The following is a 10,718-nucleotide window of genomic DNA, read 5'->3' as shown; positions in this document are numbered from 1 at the left end:
GGTTTGCTTTCACAATGTAATATTTTTTGCGATGCCACCATGTTCGAATTAATTGACCAAAATGCATGTTGCTTGTCGTTTTGAAACAATACAAATGCGCATAATCATTTCGTACAATGCAAGGCTTTCGAAAACGTCACATAACGCGAAGTTGCAAAATTATTACGCACAGAACATGGTGTGCTCTTGGCTAGACCACATATTTTCGTGTTAATGAACGCACTAGAATTACTGAAATGATATGTATCCGTAAGTTCTCGCGAAATCCGGGACACGCTTGCCAACCGCGAAAAATTCTCGGCGAATAATTCGAGTATGTTGATAGAGCAATGTTTGATTCGTACTACAAAATGTTGTAAATTTCCCCGTGTTTGAGAGATGTTATGTTTAGTTTTCTACGTTTGAAATTCGTATTTTTGGAGCATGCTCAATAGCCAAACTAATGTGGTCTTAACGAAACGGACATGGAAAGGCGCAGAGCGAAGCGAACACGTTGTCATTGCCCAAAACTGACGCCTGCGAAGCGAGTCTGTACAGGTCTTTTCAAGTTTGTGAGCAATATAACGCGCACAAATTGAAGTAAATGTCCAATTAATGTTAAGTAAGGAGAGTAAAGACCAAGTACAGTGTTCGCGCAATTCTCATTCGGCCGTGTGCAATAGCTCATGCGAAGAAGCCCTTCGTGCTAGCAGACGACCCTCGCTCTCCTAGCGCAAAGCGCGACTGCAGCGCTGTGGTGGCGGGTGCGGCGACAGGCCGCTTCCTCCCTACGCGCGCCGCGAGGAGATACGGAACTGAAAAAGTATGTATAAACGTTGGGATACACTAGCAGTGCTGTTCATGAAGTGGTAGCAATCCTCCATAGAACAGTAAGTCGATGGCATTTTGCGAGCAGCAGCGAAAACTCGCGTGCTACTCTTCAAAAGTCCGATACGACGAGAACAGACGAGAGTCGAGCTACGCGGGAAACGCCGCCGGACGCCGCGCGCATGCGCCGCAGCCTCCGTTTCACTGGAAGCCACGAAAGCAGCGCCGCATCTCATGCTTTACTTCTTTTACCTTAGAAACAAACGGTAATTGAAAATAACATACATATTCAAATTTTCAGCCCTCGTTCTGGTGCGTGTAAAAGCATTAGACTACGTACAACAAAGCGCTTAAGACTGCATACGTCTGGTTCATGGCGCTCGCGCTAGGCTGCGCGACATACCGGTTCTTGTTACTTTTAAACGCGATTTAAAAATGTAAATCCTACTCAGATCGCGAAAAGTATTCTGGAATCTGTCACTATCATTCACTGCCTTTTCATTTCCACCAGGATATAATCACCCGTTCTGGCCAGTTGTCGGTCCCTTTAAAGAATTCAAAAAGTCCCGCCAAGACGTATGCAGTGACGCGGCACTAAATAATAATAATAATAATAATAACGTTTATTTCCACCAATACACAGTTGATGGAGGGGGTGAGAATAAAAGCGACTGTCCGCTTGACTACGTTCTCACCCCCCTTTACATCAGACAGAGGCGGCAACAGAACACAAGATCTGACGAGGGTATACACAACATTCTAGAATCTAGCAATAACAGAAACTCGAAACAGCAGGCCGCGGTGCTGGCAGAAAGAAAAAGAAACACAATGCAATAAACATATATACCTACAAGCATAGATCAGTACATAAACTACATATACACTAAACACAAAATTTACGCGGTAACAGTGTTGGTTATTTCCTCATTTTTATTTAGGCACGTTATTTCAAGAAATTTTCAATGTCAGATGAGTTAATGAGATATTGGCGTAGTTGAGAAAAGGTCTGTTATGTCAATACCTGAGGAATGTAGTCTGTTTAAATGTAACGGTAGCTGATAGGTAATTTTTTGTTGTCCATAATTAGTCCTCGTACGAGGAAGGATCCAGTGTGGTTGATGACGGTGGGGGTATTTTGGTTCATAACGCATCATGGAAGCTAACTCTCTAATAGTGGATAGACGTCTTTTTTGTTCGATCTTATAGTTGCGTAAGAGCCTGTAACTGTAGAGGTTGAAAACATTCATGATTTCGTGTTCTTTGAACAAATGTTGCGTAAAAGAGAATCAAAAGAAACGGTACACACGCCCCGACACTGTCGCTTCACCTCAGTGCGCAGAAAAGAGAGTGCTGTGTGTCGGCGTTATCTCGACGGCGACGACTGGCAAAGAATCGGCAGTTTTTCTAGACGTACCGTGCCAAATGTCTGGCCCACGGTGGTCTGGCCGTTATAGACGCACCCGCGATGCATCAAGAGAATCGTGTCTTTTTTATTTGTTTGTTTGGTTAGTTTCTTGCGCTGCCGTACAGGTGAGCTTTTGGAGCAGCATGCTGCTTTCCGAGTTTCTTTTTGAGCTAGTTGGAACCATTATGTTTGGGTACGAACAGGATATTGTGGTTGCATAATAACCGAATTTCCTTTGGTGTACCACTTAGGTGTTGCTCATTTGCTCCTTGCGTTACCTCAAATTAAAACTGGATAAGTTTGAGAACGCTAGGAATGACAGTAAAAAAACACGAAGTTAAAGATAGTGTTTATTTGTTTTCATTTAGTTCTTATCGAAATGTGGCTGCCACCGCAAGCTTGGCGCCGTCGAAGCGGGTGTGCAAAAATGATACCGTCGTTGAAAGATAATCTTGTACACCGGAAAATGTGCACTTGGTTAGTTTTTTTTTTTTTGGTTAGGAATGAACGTATAGTAGAACACATACGACCGACGCGTTGTTCAATAACCTCTAGATCTGCCGTCTATCCCGCGCAAAAGAGGCACCTATCTAACCTATTGCATTTTTTTTTCTTTCCTTTTTTTTTCCCCCACAGTCGACCGACTCATATGCTGGAGGTGATTGTCTTAAATCCTGTTGGCGCAGGTGCACCAACAGGTTACTCTAATGGCCTGGAAGCTCTCGTGAAGCTCTCGATTCATGTTCTGTAGGCGCAGTCTCTTTCAACTTTGCACTTCAGCAAGCATAAAGTCGATCATGAATCACCTAATGGCCCAATCTTCCACTTTGATCAGCACAAAGAGTTTCAGAACAGCGAATTGTGGCGTTTTTGCGCTCACAACAATGATTGTTAATGCAACATAATATAGTAACTATTCGTACAATCTCTGAAAACCACTTCTTTATTCTGTATCGCTCCAAATGTAGAATACAAAATGCATTTGACTTGCTCACCAACGGCCGGGTCACAAGACGCAGCAGAGAAAAGCGAACCCTCAAAGCAGATAAAAGCGAAGACATCGCTTGCCGAAGGCACTGATATCCGGTCAACATCTATCTGATCTGAACAACATTTCTGATGTGAACAACATTCTGCAGCCTGAAACTAGGAAGGAACCTTCACAAGAATGTGTCCAGCACCACTACGAATTCGCGTTCCATACCCAGACAAACGACCTTACCGAGCGAACTAATCCGAGTACCCAGGGAAGACTCGCTCCGTATAATGCGGTAAAGCAGAAAGGAGATGACGATGGGGACGTCCACTTTCCGGCAGCTGGCATTGCAGTTAATACATCGTTGCAGACGTCTACTGGTGTGAGGCCGTACATAGACGTGTATAAAAATCTGCCCAAGCTGCAAGCGCTTCTCAGTCTAGATACTCCTGTTAGCGTCACATTTATGCACATGTTAAGGAACCCCAGGTGATTAAAGATTTCGGAAGCCCTCCACTACGGCGTCCCTGAAAATCATGCCGTAATTTTGCAGCGTTAAACATCAAGAATTATTGCTTTGAGCGCCACACGTTAAGAGAGCCGCAGCGTGTGACAGCCGTAACAGTATGCCAGAAGATCGGAGTTGCGCCGATGAAAAAAGCCACACAAGCGCAAAAAGAAACAGGCGCTCCTTTGACAACTGCCGCCTACTTGCCGTACAACATCGCAGACGCGTTGTGGGTGCGCAACACCACTCAGTAATCCGCACATAAAAAAATTAGTGCGTGTACAAGTAAAAAACCCCAGAAGGCTATCCCATGCACTCTATAGCAGAACAAACAGTCGCGTGCGCGTTCAAATGCAGCTGTGTGGATGCAGCTCGCCAATTTTGCGTGTACCGCCGTATTAATCGCTGCGAAATATGCCAACAATTTATTGAAAGGTGAAACTTGTATACAGTTAGGCTCTGCATACCCATGAAGGTGCCTTTCGCACAAATACTGCGTATAGTACATTGCATGGACTCGCGCTTCCAGAAAATATTCTAGTAAACTTGTGTGAAAAATATTGTATCATCCAGTGTGAGTTTAGCGAATTCTCCGTTTTGAGACGAGTATGAGGCGATTTAAATTGCGCGGCGGGACCGCTATACCCGCATGAATCGAGATGTTCTAAAAAATATGGCCACTGATGGAGTCGTAACAGAACGTCGCAAATATTTCGGCGATAACTACTGCCGGATATAAGATCCTGTTCATGTTAGCAGCCAATTCCCGCCTGCGCACTGCGTGTCGGACAACGGCGAATGCCGAGCCGCCATGTCTTTAGCGTGGACAGTCCACTTCACAAGTCACGTCTGTTCTGTCGCGCGAGTGTCGTCCAAAGTGAGCGCATGTTAGAGGCATTTCTTCCGCGGCGCAGTCCGCCGAGCGACCGCGAAGCTGCATGCAGTCAGCTCTACCTCTTCCATGGTCGACCGAAACGTGGGCCGCACTTTCTGTTGAAGCAAAAATAATATCTGCGGGAATAGTGTCATTCGTTTGAGGGGAAGCGACGTGCACTATCCAACGTTTAGAACCAAGATGTATTCCTTTACAAGTGAAGTTCATCTGCAGTGCGTGCACGACGCACCGCACCTGCTCGGGCGTGTTCGAATATTGTATATATGGCTGACAATACCACGATTATCAGCGCATGTTCATCTCAGTGTGTAATTATTGCGGGCAGAGGGTCGAGCCAACGAAGGTAAGAGGTAAAACATCCTGGCATATGAGCGTGAGCGGTTTGTTCTGAAGCACGGTCGACTACGGCTTCGAAATAAACTAAATAGGCTTAGTGACGATATCGGCTACCGGCCTGGTAACCATCGGCGGTGAAGCGGCCAGCGACGTTACTGAGAACACGGTGATTCTCCGTCGGTAATCGGCTACGTCGCTGTGCAGTTGCCGCGGATGGATTCCGAGCACACGTTTCACGGCAAGCGAATCTTGACGTTGAAAACTCGTTCAGTCCACGAAAGGCAACAGGCTGACGGCCAACATGAATAGAATTCGGATATTATGCACGCCAAAATTCTTTAAATGTCACTGAGGCGCCAGTGCCAAATGTATGCGGAACAGTTTTATCTTCTTTACCAAGCACGCAAATTCGCTTGAAGCATAACTTGAGTGACGCCGTATATAGTTTCACGAATGTCATTTAAAAAATGTCTCCTTACGTATCAGTGAACGCTACATGCACAATAACGACCTCCACTGCACTAATACGCCAGAGCGTGTAGCGACACATTGGTGCATATAAACCCCCGTACTTTTATCACTCTGGCCGCGGCGTGACGTGGTGTAGTGGTTAGCGTACGCGCTTGCTGATCGAGTGTTCGCGAGTTGGAATCCGCGTGTGTTCATTGTGAATTTTTCTGTGGTTAACTTCTGATTGTAATATGTGTGTATGGATATGTATGTCATAAAACATGTGTGTAAGTCTCCAAATACCCCGAATACAGCTTAAAAGGTGACCTAAAATCTAATTGTTTTTTCGCCGCTTCGTACACCGCCTATAGCTAGGACGCGCCGCAGCTGGGACGCACCGTAGGTAGGACTCCCCGTAGCCAGGACATCTGGTCACGTGGAACGAGGAGATGTCTATAGGCGGCCTTCAACTAGCCGGGATTCGAGACGAAAAATCTCCGGGCTATATTGAGTCCCGCCTATGAGATGAGCCGCTGAGAAAGCTATTACGCCGAGGGACGGCTACGGGTGGCACCGCCTACAGGTTGTGCCGGCTAACAGACAGTCTATAGGCGTTAGATTTTTCGTCTCGTTTCCGGGCTATAGACTGCCACTTTAAGCAGGACTTGATTAAGAGTAGCCACAACCAAGCCTGGCCACTGCGTAGAAGTCAGCAGCACACGCTCGAAAACGTCGCACTCGGGTGCGCTCGTACGGTACACTCACTCCTGTGTTGTGAGACATTCGTAACACCAACGGCCAGTACAACAATGACGTCACAGGCGTTTCTTCAGTTATTGAACGCATCAGATTCTACGTCACCAAACGCGATACTATCGCTTTTTGCGATCGTTTGAGAATACGGGCCCTGCGCCACTCAGCAGAAGGAGGGGGGTTGCACTTGCTGACGGCCTTGACAGTTTGAGAAAAACACCTATGCTCATTATTCTTGTCGGTAAAACCCTCCCTCCATCAAACTTTTGGGAGGGGAGCTAGGAGGTATTGCCCCTGCGGCATACCCCCTAGATACGGGATTGGGCTCTCGACTCCTAGGTGGCCCCGGTCGGTCTACGAAACTTGTTCCCAAGTACCACGGCCCGTACCGTCTGGTCTAGCAAGCCTCGTAATTGATCTAAGCCGTCAAGTCGCTTGAGACTTATTGCAATCAAACAATGTCGAGGCATGAGATTGTGCATATGGACCTGCCTTACTGTCACTGTGCATATGTCCGTAATTAGCCAGGATGGCTCTTTTTCGGACGGGGAAGTAAATGTAATGTAAAAGAGCAGCACTACTTGCACAAGCAGAGAACGCTGATCCTGTAGAAATAAGGAGACGATTCGACAAGCTTTGCATTGGTTCTACAATTGCTGGTTACATTTCTGCGTGTCTCTAATAGTAGAGTACTTCTTTAAAAGGCTTCATTATATTATCAATGGCTGCCCTCATGCTTGCCTTGGTTTCATTGTGTATTGCCTTCTTATGGTTGAGGAAAATCGTGCCCGGTGGTTCCTTTTCTTCGTTATCAAGTAATGGGTTGCGTGGTAAAAAATAATGAAACATGAGAAGTTTACTTGCTCCATTTCCAGAAGCGAAACCGAAACTACAGCAAATATCTCGGGTGCAATGCTCCAGCGAGAAAACAAGCAACTAAATCTTCAGCAGTGTTGCACTAGTAAGAATAATTGCTGGATGTGTCAAAACCACAATATGTTTATGAGGCGTGCCGTAGAGGAGGGCTGCGAACATTTCGACCGCTTCGGCTTCGTCCATTTAAAACCATGTACGCGAGCCTCGAGCATTTTCGCCTCATTCGAAAAAATGCTGGAGCCGCCGTCAAACCCTTTGGGTCAGCAGCCGAGCACCGTAACCGCTGTACCACCGCGGCAAACATAAGCAATTCTGAGAGAGACAAAAAAAAAAGAAAACAACGCATTGGGATTCGAACCCGCGCTTCCGCAATTACGCGCGACCAGCCGCCGCGCGCGCGCGGCGGCTGGCACGTGATACGATAGGTATTATAAAGATACTACGGACAAATGCTGCTTGCAAGTGTCCCCACCTTCCAAAGAGCAGGAACGAAATGCAGAGTTGAAAACAGCTGCTTTCCCTTTGCAAAAATGCACTGTAGATAATAATTCGATGTTTGACAGCGTAAGGAACGAGGACGATATCGGAAGACAGCGCTGAACTTACAACTGGCTATATTTTCGAGCGTGCAGTAATATAGACGCGCTTTTCACCAGGAACGAAAAAAGAATAGAGCAAATGAAATATACAAAAAATCGTAGAAGCCCAAGAAATTTTTACACGTGATAAAAAAGGTGCATGAGTGCAGCTTCGCTTGCTCTTTCGAGCAACGAAAGTGAATTTCTCGTGATCGTAAAATATATGTGATATCGATGATGGGTTGTTGTTTCCTGTGACTGCAATTTTTTGTACGCCAGGCCTGCAATTGTCGCCTGACTGAAATCACGTAACATCGCACAACATCTACTCACGTGACTACAATCGCGTTACAACACGTAACAACTAGTCACGTGACTAAAAATCATGTAAGATCATGTAATTAGTCACGCGACTAAAATCCCGTAACGTCACGCAACTATTTATGTGACATGTTTCCGCCAAAAACTTCGGAACAACCGGGTGGTGCGGGGCAACCTCAGCGTGTCTGCAATGGACTCTAATAAAGTTGTACTTTCCCTCTAGGCAGGGGCGTAGCCAGAAATTTTTTTCGGCGGGGGGGGGGGGGGGGTTCAACCATACTTTATGTATGTTCGTGCGTGCGGTTGTATGTGTGCGTGTATATATACACAAGCAAAACTGAAAAATTTCGGGGGGGGGGGGGTTTGAACCCCCTCAACACCCCCTTGGCTACGCCCCTGCCTCTAGGTGACTAAAATGACATCACGTAACTACTAGTGACGCGACATGTCCCCTTCAGAACCACGTAACAAGTGCGTACTGTGGGGAACCGACCGAAACCTGAGAAGAATAGAATATCCAAGTCTAGGCATATCCTACACCCACAAAAAAGATCGAGTAAAAAGGGCGCCTTTTTGTCCCACGACAATAATCGTCACCTGGCTTGCTTGCGTTTCCTTTCTTGAAAACTCGGCGCTGGCCACTTTCCTACGAAGAATGGAGGAGGAGAAGAAAAACGGAAAGACAGGGAGGTTAGCCTCATACCGGCTGCCAAGAATGTTATGCCACGCTGATAGTGCACATGCCGTTCGTGACCAGAAAGTGCAGGGCGCGCGGCGATAACGCAAGGAAAGGAAGGCAAAATAATTGACGATCATTGTTGTGGGACAAAAAGACGCTCTTTTATTCCATCTATTCTGTTAGTGTAGTACGTCAGGGCTGGGCAAAGATACTTTGAAATTGTATCGCGATACGATACAAGATACTCAAGCAAAAAGTATTGGAGATACGATACAAGATACTACCGCAATAATTGTATCCGATACGATACTTGCCAACTGTATCTTAAGATACTTCGATACATTCGCAAATCTTTTATTATAGACCCCCATAACGAAGTAGCGACCGCCTATGCACGGAAAGGTTTTCTTGAAAATTCCTTTAATGTGAACAATTTTGTTTCATCTTAATGAAATGTCAGTATCTCAAAAGTTTTGTCCTTCTTGCTCAAAGTGCACTAGTTTACTTCCGATAGAACTTATTGGGGTTTGTTTTGGCTGCTTAACAGGACAGCTCTTCACTGGCAGCGGCTCTTGCTTGGCATTTTTGTAATTTATAGGAGTCGCTGCTCAGCTTGCCGACTAGCTAGCGGGTGGCCATCTAATCACAAGAACTTCAATAAGAAGCCTTCACACGATGGCGCAAATACCGGTGTGGAGCTTTACCTTGTCTGTTAAATACCGTTTACGCAACACCGAATCACCGGTGTACAGCAGCGACAACACTGCCAGCGACATTGTTCGTGACGCATTGTGTATACGTAGAGCTCATAAAACTGCAGCGACTTTTCATATTCTGCTTATCTGCTGGAGCAAAGGGTTCGTTATCAATATACTCATTAACGTGTAATCTTTTAACAATTTTTCTTCAACGAGAGAACATGTGCACCCCAGAAATGCCTATTATCTATTGTATACTGAAATTGTCACGTGGTGGTGACGATGAAGAAGGCGGCAGTCACTCTGGTAGAGACTAAACTGCTCACTGGGCAAGCTTTTGCGCAGAAAACTAAGTAACTCAAAGTACAAGCAAAGCACGCTGTACACTGATAGCGGCAATAGGCTTCCAAAGCAACGTCGAGCGGCGCCACTGCTCTTATCGCAACTGGGGGCATCCACGGCCACAAAACTGCCGTCCCCGCTTCCGCGCACGCGCAGAGCTCTCGGATTGCATCTGTGGTGCGTCACAATGTAAGTATTGCTGACTAGCAGTGCTCTGGGCCGAATGAGGAGCACATGCGCGCACGTGTCCTTGCCGCCGCCGCCGCTGGCAAGTCCGGCGACGAACCGCCCTCGCGGGCAGCGTCTGCCCCCAGAAACGCATAGCTCAGCCGCGCGAGCGTCGCGCCCAAACTTGAGCTTGGTTCCCTATAAAAGTCGACGGCCTTCGGTATTGTGGTCATCGGCGGAACGCGTAGTCTTTTATACATCAGCGATCGAACCTTCCAGCGTTACCGCTGGTGCTCGCGTAAGCTCCTGAATGAACTAGAGTACCTCACGTGCTGCGCATAATTTTAATAATAATTGTTGCAGTTTTGCATCACAAAACCACGATATGATTATGATGGACGCCGTAGCGGAGGGCTCCGGAAATGTCGACCACCTGGGGTTCTTTAACGTAAATCTAAGTACCTGCAGTATTTCGCCGCCATCGAAATATGGCCGCCGCGGCTAGGATTCGCTCTCAACGCAACAATTTGAAACAACCGAGAGCGCTGCTAATATTTCGTTTGCGGTTTAAACCCGATCACACCAAAATAAAGAAATAAGAGCGCGTGGCAGTATAGTTGCACAATTCGTCGCAGGACACCGCTGCTATTCACGCTATTGTCACCTCCGATTACCTGGCGATTAGTAATAGTAGAAAAATTAAGGAGGCCTCGAAAGGAAAAACAAATATACGTAAATAAAATAGAAAAGCCGTTCTGTATCGAACATTCATTGTGAATAAGTATTGAAACACGATACAGGCGGCACCCCTAATAGCTATTGCAATTAAGCATGAAGTATCGTCAACGCACCTGTTAATGTAAGACAATAAAAAGATTTAGTACCTATGAAAAATTGACCATTTGTACTAAATTGATCATTTAGTA

This window comes from Rhipicephalus sanguineus, chromosome 1 (genome assembly GCF_013339695.2).
Source record: "Rhipicephalus sanguineus isolate Rsan-2018 chromosome 1, BIME_Rsan_1.4, whole genome shotgun sequence".
Taxonomy (NCBI): Eukaryota; Metazoa; Arthropoda; class Arachnida; order Ixodida; family Ixodidae; genus Rhipicephalus; species Rhipicephalus sanguineus.
This window is presented reverse-complemented; position numbering follows the sequence as displayed.